This window comes from Panthera uncia, chromosome F2, assembly GCF_023721935.1.
Source record: "Panthera uncia isolate 11264 chromosome F2, Puncia_PCG_1.0, whole genome shotgun sequence".
Lineage (NCBI taxonomy): Eukaryota > Metazoa > Chordata > Mammalia > Carnivora > Felidae > Panthera > Panthera uncia.
Genome location: NC_064812.1, coordinates 48,713,462 through 48,730,223, shown reverse-complemented (window position 1 = coordinate 48,730,223; position 16,762 = coordinate 48,713,462). Strand labels below are relative to the sequence as shown.

Sequence of the window (16,762 nt, the reverse complement as noted above, 5' to 3'; positions counted from 1 at the left end):
CTTTCTTACCACTTCTGTTCAGCACTGTCCTGGATGTGTTAGTGCAATAAAGCAAGAAAAGGAAATAAAAGCATATAGAATGAAAAGGGAAAAAATAAAAGTCTTTATTTGCAAAGGCATGAATGTGTACGTGAAAACTCTCAAGAAATCTGTAAAGTATTAGTAGAACCAATAAATTCATTAGCAAAAGTTTCACAATACAAGGCCAATATTCAAATCAATTTAAAAATACTATCAATGAGCCATTAGAAAATGAAATTTAAAACATCATTTATAATAGCATCAAAAGCATGAAATATTTAAGGATAAGTATATGGATTACCAATACTATAGGAAATACAAAATATTGCTAACAGAATTTAGAGGCCATCTAAATAAACTGAAATCTATGCCTGGGATTGGAGGATGAAATACTACCAACAGGTCAATCTTCCTAAATTGATCTACATACTCACTATTCCAAGCAAACCCCTGTAGGTATGTTCTAAAAAAAATAAAAATTAATGAGTTACTTCTCACATTTATATGGAGATGCAAACAATCTGGAAGAGTCAAACTTATTGTGAGAAAAAAGAACAAACTCAGAATATTTATATTGCTGATTTTCAAGTCTTTCTAAAGTTACAGTGATCAGTATAGTGTGATGCTTTCATAAAGATAGACATATAGTTAAATGAAACAGGAGTCCTGAAATAGACATTGAGTTTTTACTAAAGTTGCCAAAGTAATTCAATGGGGGAAAGAATTGTCTTTTCAACAAATGGTGTTGAAACAACTGCATATATTTGGGAAAAAATTAACATTGACTCTTTCCTCACAACATTTCCAAAAATTAATCATAAATGTATTATAGATCAAAATATGAAAGCTAAAAGTATAAAATTTAAGAAGAAAGCATATTAAAAATCTTCATTATCCTAGAGTAGGTAAACTTTCTAAAATATGTCATAGAAAGTGTAAGTCACAAAACAAACAATTGATAAATTGAACTTCATCAAAAACTGTTCTTTAAAAGACATTGTTAAAAAATTAAAATGCAAGTTTATCTGTTGTGTAAAAAAATTCTTCGAGACATAGTGGTTGTAAACAAAAATAAACATTTATTATCTCTCACAGTTTTTGTAGATCAAAAATTTGTGACTTGTGTGGCTGACCATGTTGCAGTCATCTTAAAGTTTGTCAGAGGCTGAAGGATCCACTTCTAAGGTACCACCCATGGCTGGCAAGTTGCTGTTACCTGTTTATCGACAGGCCTCAGTTCCACTCTATATGGGTCTTTCTAAAGACTGAGTTTCTCTAGAACAAGCACTATAAGAGGGCAAGATGGATGCTGCAATCTTTTTTATAACCTAGCCTCAGATGTCACATACCATCATTTCGACAATTTCCTCTTGGTCACACAGGTCAGCTATATAGGGGAAGGGACTCTACAACAGTGTTGATACAGGGAGGCCAGGGTCAATGGGGTCCATCTTGGATGGGCATATAGTTTACAGATGTCTATATATATGGTTTGACCACCACAGTAAGCCACAATTTGTGAGAAAAGATTTTATACATATACATATCTCACAATCTAGAACATATATAGAATAGATAAAAACAATTTGAAATGGAGAAAAGATTTGAACAGACACGTCACAAAAGAAAACATACAAATGATCTATAAGCAAATGAAAAGATGCTCAACATCATTAGTTATCAGTGAAATATGAGAGAAAAATACAGTGACTCACCAATATACATCTACCAGAATGGCTAAGATCAGAAAGGACTGACATTACCAAGTGTTGGAGAGGAAATGGAACAACTGGAACATACCTTGCTGGTGAGAACGTAAAATAGTACAACCACTTTCAAAAGCAGGTTGGCAATTTCTTATAAGGTTAAATATAAACTTACCATACAGCTCAGCAATTCCACTCCTAGCCATTATTTACCCAAGAAAAATAAAAACATGTGTCAACACAAAGATTTTTAGCCACATATTCAAGGAATCTTTAGTCATAATAGCCAAACACTGGAAATAAACAAAATATCCATGGTAATAGAACAAAAATTTTAAAAATTTGGCAAATCCATAGAATAGAATAGTAGTGAACAGTAAAGGAGAAGGAACATTGCTACACACAACATGAATGAATCTCTAAAATATTTTGAACTAAAGAAGCCAGACACAAAAAAGTATATAGTGAGTGATTCCATATATACCAAATCCTTGAAAAAGTAAAATTATTATCCAGTGACAGAAAGCAGATTGGTGGGATCTGCGATAAATAAGGTGAATCAGCACCCAAATGAGCAAAGGATATGAAGCAAACCCACGTCTTTCACAAGTACACATGAAAGACGGGAATTTTAAGGGGCAGGGAAAACAAGTTAGTGCAAGGTTTCTCACTTTTGGAACTATATTGTCATTTGACTCATACTTCTTTGTTGCTGCAGGTGTGTGTGCGCATGTGTTTGTGTGTGTGTGTGTGTGTGTGTGTGTGTGTGTGTATGTGTGTGTGTGTGTGTGTGTGTGCTGTCTTGTGCGCCAAAAGATATTTAGCAGTCTCTGGTCTCTCCTCACAAGATGCCAAAAACATTTCTCACCCTATCCCCTCCACCAGTTGTGATAATCAAAAAGGTCTCATAACATTGCCAAATGAACCTGGGATGCAAAGTTGTCCCCACTTGAAAACCACTGGGTTAGTGTATTTGTTATCTATTGCTGTGTAACAAATTATCCCTCGAATTTGGTGTTTCAGAACAATAAGCATTTATTATCTCACAGTTACTATGGGTTGGGTATTTGAGAGTGACTTAGTTGGGGGATCTGACTCAACTTTTCTAATGAGGTTGAAATCAAGATGTTTGCATCATCTAAATGCCTGACTGCGGCTGGAGAAACTGCTTCCAAGATGATTTAATCACATGGAGATTGGCAGGAGGCTCAGATCCTTCCTGGGTTTTGGCAGGATATTCTATTCCTTGCTGTGTGGGCATCTGATAAGGTTACCTGACATGTCCTCACGACATGGTGATTGCCTTTCCCAGAGCAAGTGAACTGACAGGGAGTAGGGAGCGGTCATAATACCTTTTTAAGGCTTACTCTTGGAACTACCTGTCACTTCTGATGTATTGTATCCATTAGAAGCAAGTCACTGAGTACAACTCATATTCACTTGGAAGTTAATAAGTCTCTACTTTTTAAATTTTTTTTAATGTTCATTTATTTTTTTGGGGGGGGGTGGGCAGAGAGAGAGGGAGACACAGAATCCGAAGCAGGCTCCAGGCTCTGAGCTGTCAACACAGAGCCTGACGTGGGGCCTGAACTCACAAGCTGCAAGATCATGACCTGAGCTGAAGTTGGATGCTTAACCGACTGTGCTACCCAGGCACCCCGAGTCTCTACGTTATAAAGGCAGGCATATCAATAAATTTGTGGGCACATTTTAAAATAATCATGGTTGGAGAAGGATTCTTTAACAAACAAGCTGGGGAAGATCACAGAGAAAATACAAAATAGATCATCATTCCATAATACATCTGAAAGGATTAAATTATTTAATGAAAAAACTGAAATTATAAAACATTAGAAAAATATAAAGATAGGTGAATGATATAATCTAAGGATGAGAAAGGACTTGTGAAGCAGCAAATAATAGAAGAAAACAAAGATGGAAAAGATCAATCGTTTTATCTGGGATCAATATCTGCATACATATAAGTTGCCTTTTTGTGAATACCCGAGTAAGAAAATGAACAATGGACTAACAGTAGGATACATATTTACACATATGAAAATATACTATCATGACTTTGGCACAGTGAAGGACAATCATATACTCTCAAGCAGTGCTTTGGGAAAATTGATAATAGCAATGTAACAACAGTAATTTATTGATTATGTGCCACAAAATTTTAGGTATTTTATTTATAGCAATTCATTTGCTTTTTACTACATCACATAGCATTATACCAATTTTCTGGTTAAGGCACTGTCAGATGAAGGAATTTGGCCAAATCTCATAGTTTGTAGGTGGCAGCAAAATTGACCTATCCAATCGTCAGTAGGCATGGTGCCTCAGGATTGCCATACTTTAGGGGCCCATAAAAATGTTTTATTTTCTTTTAAAATCAGAAAGGAAAAAAATGAATGGTTTGGTTGAAGAAAATGTTTTAATGTATAATATTAATGTTATTAATATGTTTGTCATTATATCAATGTAGTCATGAATGTAATTTTTGATATTGCTTTATGGAGGAAGAGGTCCACAAAGACCCATGGAAGTCTGAATGTGGCCTTCCTGGGTGGCAGAAATGCATTTTGATCCCAGGCAATGTGACACCCAAGCCTACGTTCTTTCTGGAAGGCAACTTGCCAATGTGTTTCAAAAGGGCTAAAAGTGTTCACACATCTGATTACTTTTAAGGGTTTAAACTAAGAATAAGTAAGGACAAAGACAATGATTTATTTAAAAATATTTTTTTAGTGTTTATTTTTGAAAGAGAGAGACAGAGCACGAGTAGGGGAGGGGCAGAAAGACAGGAGACACAGAATCTGAAGCAGGCTCCAGGCTCTGAGCTGTCAGCACAGAGCCCTACGTGGGGTTCAAACTCATGAACTGTGAGATCATGACCTGAGCTGAAGTTGGACACTTAATCAACTGAGCCACCCAGGTGCCCTAAAGACAATGATTTATAAAAAGATACTTATTTATAATAGTATTCATTTGAAACCAAAGAAATGTTGAATAATGAAAAGCTGATTCAATATTGGCTATCAACTTAGGGGCCTAGGTGACTGTTAGGAGCTTCTGAATGGAAGTAAACCAAGGGGAAACTAAGACTCAGGGGAGCTGAACATGAGAGAGTAGAGCAGGAAGTGGAAGGAGGTCTATAGGCATCCTGGAGATGGAGTGCAGACCTCTGCTGAGTATGTGTATGTAGTATCAGAGATTGCACTTGTAAGCATGTTCCTGAATTTATTTTTAAAGGGATTAGACAAGCAAAATGGTGAGGAAAAGGTTAGAAGAATCAGTACTCATTACAGCAGAGATCAGTGAACACAATCAGGAAACTGAAGATAGAGCTCTGAACCCCAAAGACAGAGGAACCAAGCATGCAAGAGTAAAGAGGCCTTGAAGATCATGTTAATCTTTCTCTTGAAAGCTCTGAAGAGCCAATGAAAGATTTTAAACAGTGAAGTGACATGTTCAGATGTATATTTTAGAATAATCATAGTGGATTATTGTACATTGAACCCTGGTAGGAATTCAGTGTGTAGAAACTGATGGAATGGAGAGGAAGAGAATGTACATTCATTCAATCAAGAGTTATTCAATCCTACAATTGTTCATGGGGTGTTGATGTTGTTCTTGGTATACAATTCTTTTAAAAGCTTAATTAGGATGGAAGAAGAGAGTGAACTAGAAACAGGTTTTAAAGTCAAGGAAAAATTTACAACAGAAAAGACTTAAAACATGATCATGCTGAGGGGGTCACAGAAAGGAGCAGACAGTAAAGAGGTTTGCTTTGGAGAGGAGCAGGGATACCCAGCTTTTTAGACAGAAGGAAAACTAATAAGCTTTGGTGTGGATGTAGGTAATTTGTGGGGTTTGGGTGAGGAAATCAAGCAAAAATTGTAGAAACCCGTGCTCAATGGCCTTTATTATTTCTTAAGTAGAAGACCAGGTCATCTGGTGAGTAATGTGGTCACCACTGACTTCTATTTGCAGGGTGGCCTTTCTTCTAAAAGCAATACACTGTACCAACATCACTCCTCCGGACTAGTTGATTCGTTTGTATAAATGGGAATAACAGACACTTTTCCATGGTATTGCTGTGTGAATTTGTTGCATTGACACACGCACTTGCTTAGTATTGATTTATCTTTGTACTCACACTGGAGTAGGGGGAGTGAATGTTTTGATTACTCATAAAAATAAAGTAAAAGTCTTCCAGTATGATCATCTAATCTGTTAAATGCAATATTTACTCTTGCAATGGGTTCTAAGTCAGATACTGAGGTCAAGGAGTATAATTGCTATAAAGCATTCAACAAAAGAACGCCAGTGTCCCGAGGACTTAACTTGAGGTCACTCACGGGTTCTGCCCTGAACCGGAAAGTCAGGTCAGCAGCACCTACCTCTAGTTTAGAACAGGCTCTTCCCAAATCTCAGAGGCAGCCCCGCCCCTTCCACAGGTTCGGGCCCCGCCCCCCTCTCCCATTGGCTGGCCCTCTACCTCTTCTCGACCGCTCCAAAGACCCGGAGGAGCGGAGTTTTCCAAAAGCATCATCAGGGCGCCCTCGCTGCGCATGCTCGCGGGAAGCCGGATTCCGCGTCCGGAGTTGGAGGTTTTAGGCGGCCGCGGCGCAGCGCGCTGTGCGGGGCCGGCGGGGAGGCGCGCGCTCGCGGCGCGGCGCCGGCGACGCGAGCACGCGGCGCGCTCTTGAGGAGGGAGGTGTGGGGTCTGCTGGGGGTGGCGCGTGGCCGGGGTGGGGGTGGGGGGAGGGTCGGGTGTCGGCGAGCGCGGCGTGCGGGTTCCCAGTGGCTGCAGGCGGCCTGGGCTGCCGGGGCCGACGCCTGGGTGGCTGTTGCCGCCGCCGCCGCCGCGCCTGCTGCGAGATGGCGATCTTGGGTGCGGAAGGGTGAGGGCGCCCGCCGCTGGAGGAGGCGCCGCTGCTTTGGTCGCTCGACCGCCGGGAGCCGACAGCTTCGCGCCGGGTAAGGACGCTTCGGCAGGGGACTGGGGGTGCGGGCAGGGCGGGGGCGCGGGCCCAGAGCCTTCTCGGCGGTGCCGGTAGCCCGGCACTGGCCGCCCCGGGGCGGGACCCTCTGAGGGGCCGTCGGGGACGGTCCGCGCCGCCCTGGCTGCCTTCTCCAGCCCAGGGGCCGGGAGTTTTCTGGGGTGGGGTCACGGGTCTTGCCCCGAGTTGGCCTTGGCACAGGCCCGAGCTAATGATACTGGAGCGAAGTGTTTCCGTGACTCTGCAGCCGCGCTTCTCAAGCTTCCTTAGCCTTCTCAGCGTTCTACCTTCTTTTCCTTTGCTTAACACCTCTCCGAAAAACACCAGTGTATGGACTTACTGCCCGTGCCCTGACTTTCACCGCAATTCTGCCGTCCCAAACCAAGGACTCCCAGGCTTCGAACGTCTTTTAATGACGTGTTTTGTTTTGTTTTGTTTTGTTTAAATCACTCCGGGTTCTTCACTGACTCTGCAGTACCCCCCCCCCCCAACACAACCCCCACCTCCACCTTTGTGACCCGGTAGATCCCAGTGACCTTGCAGTTTTTAGTAGTCCTTATCTGTGACTTGGACCGTCTTTCATCTTTGATTTTTTTTTTTTTTAATTTTGTAGTTTGCCCATTGCTTTTACAGCCCTTAAATGATCAGTCTTCTCTTTACTCCATCGTTTAGAGTTGAGCGTCCAATGCTCCCATAATTATATGAAACCTTCCTTACCAAAGACAAGTATCTATTATTTTGACATTTTTACTTTCCAGGTTAAAATATTTCCCAGGGGCTTGATATGGCTTTCTTTTTCTGCTTGGCAAATTTTTATCTTTTTGTGTAGGCTAATGTGCAAGAAGATTTGAGATTCTGCTTTAAAAAGCTATTGGTAATAGTGGAAAAGAATAATGTACAAAGTTATCTTTTATCCCCCTTTGGTTTTTTACCTGAAGTGCCTGGTGTGCAATGTTTGCGGATTTCTGCAAGAATTCATCCTGATGTATAAATCCACTTTACCTAAGTCTCTGTATTATACAAGCAAAATGCACCTTTTAAAAAACAAAGGCATTCTTTTATTTGTGACTTGTTTTTAGCCATTAAGTAGGTACGTAGCTGTGATTGGAAATTATCACTTTTCGTAAATAGTTAATATATTTTTTAAGTGAAACCTTAGTGACCAAGTGTTGGGAGCTACTCAAATTGAGAAGTGTAAAGTATGTGGAATAGTTACTTGATATGTAGCTTATTAATGTTTTCAAGTAGTCCTTTCCGTAAAATGCAAAACTGTTTATAAGACATCCAACACCAGGACTTAAAAAAGGTTATGTTTTTTGGAAGCCTGGTGTGATAAAGGATGTCGCAAGTAAGTTCTCTGCCTGCAAAGAGATAGTAATTTTTGCTGTTTACCCCATGAAGGCTGAAATTTCTTTTACTTCCTTGCATCTACTGCATGACTGTGTGAGGTATTAGGGGGAATGTAAAGGTGCGAATTATAGCAGTTTCTGCCTTCACAGACTAGTTAGGCAGGTAGGACTATACACAAATGCTCCATGTGTCTTTTAATACATAGCTAAATTTCATATGGAATTCAGATTGGGAGGGGGTAGAGCTCACATCATATTTAGCAAGGTGGGGTGAGAGGTGTTAATTCATAGAGCCTTCAGGCTTCTGAAGTCTTTGTTTTGAAGGATGATTATGACTTTTGATAAGCTGAGAGGGGCGCCTGGGTGGCTCGGTCGGTTAAGCGTCCGACTTCGGCTCAGGTCATGATCTCTCGGTCCGTGAGTTCGAGCCCCGCGTCGGGCTCTGTGCTGACAGCTCAGAGCCTGGAGCCTGTTTCGGAGTCTGTGTCTCTCTCTCTGACCCTCCCCCGTTCATGCTCTGTCTCTCTCTGTCTCAAAAATAAATAAATGTTAAAAAAAAAAAAATTAAAAAAAAAGATAAGCTGAGAAAGGTAATCCAAGCAGAGAGAAGGGACTGAGAGAAAAGAGCACAGAGTTCATATATTTGGGGAGAGGCAAGTAATTCTATTTGGATGGAACATAAAGTATTTGTGCTAACATAAAGGGTGATAAAAATTGAAGTAAAAGTTTGAACCAGTTTATGATTGCTTTTAATGCAAGGCTGATGACCTTGGATTTAGTAGGCATTGGGGGTTTAACAGATGATTTTTGAGTTGCGAATGAAATGATTAAACTTTTGTTTTTAGAGGATGAATTTGGCAGCAATGTGTAGTGTGAATTGAGGTAGATATCTGGAGGGAGAAAGACCTCTTGATTGCTGTGGTCATAAATAATAGGGGTATGAACTATGGCTGTCATAATAGTAATGGAAAGGAGGAAGGAAGTTGAATGGACAGAATTTGATGATGAGAGAGAAATGAAGAAAGTAAAAATAACTAAGATTCTGATCTAGGTTGGGAAAATACCATTTTGAGCAACATCTTTGGAAGCTTTATCTTTGGCAAACGTATGTTACTTTACAGCAGTTCTCAACCTTTTGATAATTACTAATCCTTGGTTAAACTAAAAAAATCTGGCCTGGAAAACTTCCGTATGAACCTGTGCTTTGTGAATGTAATTTTATTTATTTATTTTTTAAATTATTTATTTTTTTAACATTTATTTATTTTTGAGACAGAGAGAGAGAGAGAGAGAGAGAACGAACATGAACAGGGGAGGGTCAGAGAAAGAGGGAGACACAGAATCTGAAACAGGCTCCAGGCTCCGAGCTGTCAGCACAGAGCCCGACGCAGGGCTCGAACCCATAGACCGCGAGATCATGACCTGAGCCGAAGTCGGACGCTTAACCGACTGAGCCACTCAGGTGCCCCTGTGAATGTAATTTTAGAGAAGTCCATGAACCTGAACTCACCTGAAGCTTATCCATGGAACCTGTGGGTCAATGGGTTGGGCTAGGAGCAACTCTCAGAATTAACTGCGGCTTTTAAAACCATTGAATCTTCAAATTCTTTCATTTACTGATAACCCTTGCTATAGAGACTTACCTCATATACACTTATGTATATATCTCTTTACATTTGTGTTGTGGTTTATGGCTTACAAAGAATTTTGACTATGCTGTTATTTGCTATTATATAACGACAAATTAACCCAAGGGGTTAAATGATTTGCCCTAAGTGTTTCAGTTAGTATAAAGTGGAATCAGCAGCTGATTGACACTGATGGTTTTCTTTCTTGTTAGATGTATGATTTAGCATTAGTTGCATATAGTTACTGCCTTTAAGTGACCTCATCAGTAAGACTAAATGATCCTGGAGGTTCCTTCTGGTTTTTAACCTTCTGTGATTCTTGGGTCTTTGATTTTCATTGAACTGTCTGTACCCTTCTTGTTTTCCATGTGCTTGAGTGCTAGTGAGACAGAATGAATGGGGTGTATGGAGAGCAGCAGATAGCAATTTCAGACCAGTCATTTACTTTTTAATTTCCTTTGTATCTCAGTTTGGGTTTGTGGGTAGGGGAAGGTAAATGAAATAAGAAACCTTAAGAACTTTTATCTTTATTCTGTCTTCTGTATTCAGGTATGCCTTACTTAAGAATACTCATTTTACTTCATTCATGAAGCCTTATCAAGTGAAAATAGAAACTTTACAAAAGAAGTGTGGGGTCCTAATCAGTGCATTTTTTCATTTGATTAAGTTGCTAACTCTTCCTAGTATGGTTAAAGCATAATTTGATTAGTAAATAATTGACTTTTCTCCACCTATAAGATTATCTTCCTGGAAGGGAACCTGAACAAGTTATTATTTAGTGTCTTGCATAGCTCTAGAAACTTTGATTCCATAATTATTAGAAAGACTGGGGTCTTTTTTACCATTTCTATAAAAATATGATGTAATAACAAGTAGTGGAAAAAATAAATTGGCCTTTTTAGTGGTGTTGAAGGAAGTAGTTGCTAATACTTAATGGAGGAAAAATGTCTAGCAAAAGCACATACATAGATGATTTTTCTTCTCTGCTGGCATTAAGAAGAGTATCATATCTTACATTTGTATAGCATTTGACATTTTTCCATAATGGCTATATAGACTATCATTTGATTCTCATGACAGCTGAGCAGTAGATGTGTCAGGAGATAATTATTGCTTTTTAGATGAATACATTGATGCTCAAAGAAGTTAAAACATTTTTTCAAGTGTATGACTTGTAGGTAGCTAAAATTAGAACTAGAGCTAAAACTCATATTTTTGTTCCTAGGTCAGCAATTTTTTTTTTTTTTTTTTTTTTTGCACTAACTCTTCATCTACAATGAAAATTTAGCTGAAGGCTATATGTGAGGAGTTAGAATTTATCTGTTTGGAATCTGTGTTAAACTTTTGTACTATGTACATGTGAACTTGTCTACTTCCTTTGTGTTAAAATGGTAACCTCATAGCAGTGGCTGTTGTTGGGTAATTTTGAAATTTGTAAGTATTCATCACAAAATAGTTAACCTGTCAAGAAAAGAGCTAAAGTTGATTTTTTTTTTTTTGAAAAAGTACATTGGTGAAATATAAATATTAATTTCTTTCTGAAAATTTGATTTTTTTCTCTGTCTTTTTTTGTTTTTTTGTTTTTTTTTTGAGAGAGGGCGCAAATGAGTGAGGGGCAGAGAGAGAAAATCCCAAGACTGGCAGAGAGAGAGAAGCAGGGCTCACCTGAAGCGGGGCTTGAGCTAACCTGATGTGGGGCTCGAACACATGAACCACAAGATCATGAACTGCGAGACCATGACCTGAGCTGAAGTCACATGCTTAGCCAGCTGAGCCACCCAGGCGCCCCTGAAAATTTGATTTTAATTCAGCTGTTTTTACAGATGAAGTTTGTTCTTCCTTTATAAAAGCCCAGTTTCTGAAAATTTGTATTTTTGGAGCATATAAATCAAGACGTGATTTCCAAAAGTGTCATGATGTTTCGTGATTTTTACTATTACATAAAAAGCTTTATCATTAAAAAAAGATTTGCCATTAAAGCTCTTGTATACACTTCAGATTCACATGATTAAGCAACTTTTGGAATATATTATGTGAAACCATATGCCAGATAATTCCTAAGTTAGAAGGAAAACCAACATTTGTCTTGACATTCCCTAAACCTATTGTTTATTCATAATAATAGCCTATTTAACTATTACATGCCAGGTATTGTGCTGGGTGCTGGGGTACAGTGCTGAGAGGAAAAACATGAAGCCTGTACTCTTGGAACTCAGAGTTTAGTAGACTCACTAACATTAAGAAAGGCATAAGACTTTATCTTACATGGTTGTGTGGATGTTTGGGACTATAATTAATTTCATCTCTCTCCTTTTCTCTGAGTTTTGAACAAATTAGGTAAAAACACAAGGAACCAGGGGCTCCTGGGTGGCTCCGGTTGAGTGTCTGACTTTGGCTCAGGTCATGATCTCACGGCTCGTAAGTTCGAGCCCCATATCGGGCTCTGTGCTGACAGCTCAGAGCCTGGAGCCTGCTTCATATTCTGGGTCTCTCTGTCTCTCTCTCTCTGCCTCTCTCTCTGTCTCTCTCTCTCTGCCCCTCTCCCACTCATGCTGTCTCTCTCTGTCTCTCAAAAATAAACAGTAAAAAAAAAAAAAAAATTAAAACACAAGGAACCAGGTAAACATCGTTTTGATCATTTATTGCTGTGTGACAATCCTAAAACTAAGTGACTTAAAACAACCACCTTTTTTTTTTTAAATTTTTTTTTAAATGTTTTATTTATTTTTGAGACAGAGACAGAGCATGAGCAGGAGAGGGGCAGAGAGAGAGGGAGACACAGAATCCAAAGCAGGCTCTAGGCTCTGAGCTGTCAGCACAGAGCCCGACACGGGGCTCGAACCCACAAACTGCGAGATCATGACCTGACCTGAAATCGGATGCTCAATGGACTGAGCCACCCAGGTGCCCCAGAACAACCATCTTATTTGCTTACTGTTTTACTATCCTGCACTGGACTTATTTGAGGATTTTGAGTTTTGCTGATGGCCACTCTAAAGGCTGCATTCAGCTGGCAGTTCAGCTGGGAGCTGGTCTTCTCTCTTTTCTTCTCTTACTCTCTTTTTCTTCATGTTTCTCATAGTGTCAATTCCCCCCCCCCCCCCCCCCCCCCCCACGGCCTTTCCAGCAGTTTTGCTGGCCTTACGTGGTGGCTTAGGACTCACAACAAGTGCAAAAGAAGAAGCAACCAGGCCTTCTTAAGGCATAGGCTTGAGATGAGCATAGCATCATTTCTGCCACCTCTGTTGATTAAAGCAATTCACGGGTCCAGCCCAGATTCAAGGGAAAGAGATGAGACAAGTATGTGAATCCCAGGATTGTACCAGACAGCTGTATTACACCGAAATGGGGCTTCTGGAAAACTGTTTATGAAACTGAGACTTAGGCTGCCTAGTACTTTCAGTACTAGGCCTGTCAGTGGGAAAATGGAGTCTGAAATGCAAAAACAATAGCATATTTGGCTTATTATACAAATGGAAATAGCTGGCAATATCCTTGGGTAGAAAAGAAAATTTTGGAACTCTGGGGTTTCACCCATAATGGAGCAGAATTGACTTGCTCTACTTGAGGGCAGTGGTGTCTAAAAAAGTGCAGAACCCAGAGCCCAGGCTGCTCCGAAGCAGTGATTTACCCAAGTCTCCCAAATTGGATAAGACAAATGTCCTAGTCAGCACACTGTGCAGAGTGGGCTATGGTGGGCAGAGAGCCCTCCTCTTAGCCCTTGTGATTAGATGTGAGGCTTAACAGTAGCAGAGCTCCTTGGTGAGTCACTCTGGCCTTGACAAACCTTGAGCAACCTGGTGCCTCACAAATACTATTTTCTGTTTGCAGTGTCTTGGGGAAAGGTTAGGATAAGCCACTCTTCCTTGGAGAGGAGTTGTTACAGTGGAGAGCATACACTTATAGAGACTGGGATGGGACTTTTCTCTCATTCGGGAATGGTAAGACAGAAAGTAATGCTTTTATCCTTTCTAGGAACAAGTAGAGTCTGAGTGCTTAGCTGGGTTTTTCCTCACTTTATCTTCATTGCTTTATCAGTTTATCTTAGTCTCAGTGGTATTTTCTTTTTTTATAGTTCACGTTATCTACTGTATAACGTTATGGCTAACAGTGGGATGAAGAAGATGAATGTTACATTATTATTACAGTATAGTTTCTGGATGGAATAATGAATCAATGTATTTCATTTAAAGAATTTAGGTAGATTTGAAGCATTTCATGTATACTGAGAAATGAACTCCTGCATCCTAGTGTAAATAAATCTCTGCACATTTCTGAAAATATTATGTTGGCTGTTGTGGGGAGGAGTTTGGTAATTGAATGTACTGAGAAACAATTTATATAAATAGGAAAGGGTAGAGCACAAAGAAGGGAACAGATAGAATTACCTTAAGGTGTTTCTCTATGACTCTTCAGGGTAGTTCAGAAATGTACTAGCATTAACAGAATTGTAGGTGTGATAGCTTTTTTATTTAACTAATGAAAAAAGTTCTTTTGATAGCTGTTTAGTATACCCATAATTATGATTAAATAGGGTGGGTGGAAGCAAACTGTTGAGTCCTGACTTGAAGTAGGATACTCCAGTCATATGTTAACCCCAGCTTGCCAAGTTGTACTATTTTTTGTGCTTAGTGTGGGAAGGAGAATTAAATGAACTTGCTCTGTATAAAGTAGGACATACTTTACCAAAGTAATAAACTAGATCGTGGCACTTCTAAAGTTTAAGAATTAAAGGCATTTTGGCATGTGTGTTAAGAACTGTAGCTTTAAAGTCAGGTGTAACTGACTTCTGTCAATGCTTTTTAATAGCATTGTTGCTTCAGTTTCTTCTGTAAAATGTAGTGAATATTTTTGTTACTGGATTTTTGTAAGGATTAATTGAGATAATGTTTGTAAAGCTGAAAGCTGGTCCCTGAGACATAAGCAGCTCTTAAGTCATTTTTATTGCTCTTCACAATTACTAATAAGCAAAATTCAAACAATCCACTTTTCTGTGAACCACTCATTTCAACTCAAAGATAGTTTTAGATTAGTTTTGGCATGAGCAGAGCAGTATGTCTGATCTTACCTTTTAACTTAAAAAAATAAGTTGCTAAAAGGTTAAGAATGAATCTGAGAAGGACACTGACTCAACATGGCTGGCAGTTTCTCAGCTGGTGATGGTTTGGCTGCACAGTTTGGGAGCAAGAAATTGTTAATACCATCAATAGATGAATTACAGTATAGAACAGTGTTTATCAGTGCGCAGCCCCTTCATCAGAGTCATCCGGGGTATTTGTTAAACAAGATGTCTGAATACTTTTTGAGAACTATGGTATGGTCCTTGACAGTGGAGTTCAAGAATCTTCATTATTAACAAATATCTCAGATGATTTTATACATATTAGTTTTAGAACTGCTGGTAGAGACTGAATCAGTAATTTGGGGGTTCTGGTGTTCTCAGAGACTGTTTTTAAAGCTACAGTGTTCAGTAAACACATGTATAATGTAAACAGAGAGCTTACCATCTGAACCTTTCAGATGTTTAAAGAGGCTTAAGATAATTGCCAATGACTTGATCCAAACAAACTATAGAAACCTGATACAGGGTGATTATGTAAGTAGTAGGCAGGAGAAGTAGCCATGCAAGAAGCATCCATTAGGCTTCCTTGTTCAATAAAACTTCCCCATGCTTCTACAAAAGAAGACACTCTTTTGAGTAAAGATATTTCTTCTTGGGATGCCTGGGTAGCTCTGTCAGTTAAGAGTCTGACTCTTGATTTCAGCTCAGGTCATGATCTCATGGTTCTTGAGTTCAAGTCCTGCACTGGGCTCTATGCTGATGGTGCAGAGCCTGCTTGGCATTCTGTCTCTCCTTCTCTCTGCCTCTCACCTGCTTGTGTGTTCTCTCCCTCCCTCCCTCCCTCCCTCCCTCCCTCTCAAATAAACTTAGAGATATTGCTTCTATAAAAATGCCTATGAAACAGTTAAATTAGATATTGTAATTTTCAGATAGTCTGATTGCTTTTCATTTAGCGAAAATAACTAAAAATAGAGAGATTGAAGTATGCCTACTTTAGAATTTGGTCATTTGGGTAGAAAGTAGGTTGGATGAAGACCATAATTTATAATCTGTCTCTTGTGGGGAAAGCCATTGCTTAGCTTAAGGGTGTTGACTTGGGAAAAATGTTGTGAGAAAAGATTTAATTTTAAATCGTCAAGAAAAAAAAGTTGATGCTTGTTTTCTCTAACTTTTGTTTAAGGCAGTGGTTTGAGACAGCCTGGGTTTTTTTTCATTTAAACCTTCCTCAGTCCTGTGACCATATCTGATAATGGAAGAGCAGATCTTTAAGTTTGGGCTATTCCTGGAAAAACTTAACCTGTGTTTATATTAACCATATTTTTATTGTGTTAGTGCATTTTTGTGGTAAAAAAAAAAAAAAAACAAACATGCCAGACCCATGATTCTTTCTAAATTTGAGTGGAAAGGATTAGTTGGCATTTGTTTGAGGAACATACTGTTTTTGTGTTTGATTGCACTGACTTTGTGGCCAGTGCTTTGGGGAGAAAAACAATAATAAACTCATTTCTTGTCCTATGAGCTGTGAAATAATATTGTCAATATTTACATGTGAATACCCAGGATGGAAAATGTACATTATACTCCAGAATTTCATTGTTCTAAGTTAAAAGTTTTGGTAATTATAACTTGTTTAAACTTTTGTGTGATTTTTCCTTTAAAGTGTTAGCTATTTAATTGGTTAGGCCTTAAAGTAAGACAAACTTAGATTTGAGTTTTCCAAATTCTTTTTTTTTTTTTTTTTAAGTTTATTTATTTATTTTGAGAGAGGGCACAAGCAGGTGAGGGGCAGAGAAGGAGAGACAGAATGCCAGGCAGGTTCTGTGCCATCAGCGTGGAGCTTGATGAGGGACTTGAACTCAAGAACTGTGAGATCATGACCTGAACCGAGATCTAGAGTCCTATGCTTAACTAACTGAGCCACCCAGGTGCCTTCCCTCTTTTTTTTATGTTATGTTATGTTATGTTATGTTATGTTATGTTATGTTAT

At 39.2% G+C, this 16,762-nt stretch overlaps 1 protein-coding gene across 1 annotated transcript in view; it reads left to right on the top strand.

Annotated features, from left to right (window-relative positions):
* The first annotated feature begins 6,626 nt into the window (after nucleotides 1–6,626).
* Nucleotides 6,627–16,762, top strand: part of WWP1 (WW domain containing E3 ubiquitin protein ligase 1) — a 134,029-nt gene continuing 123,893 nt past the window's right edge. The window contains exon 1 of the mRNA XM_049633183.1: nucleotides 6,627–6,713. The gene's annotated coding sequence lies outside the window, so the exon portion shown is untranslated. The remainder of the gene's footprint in view (nucleotides 6,714–16,762) is intronic.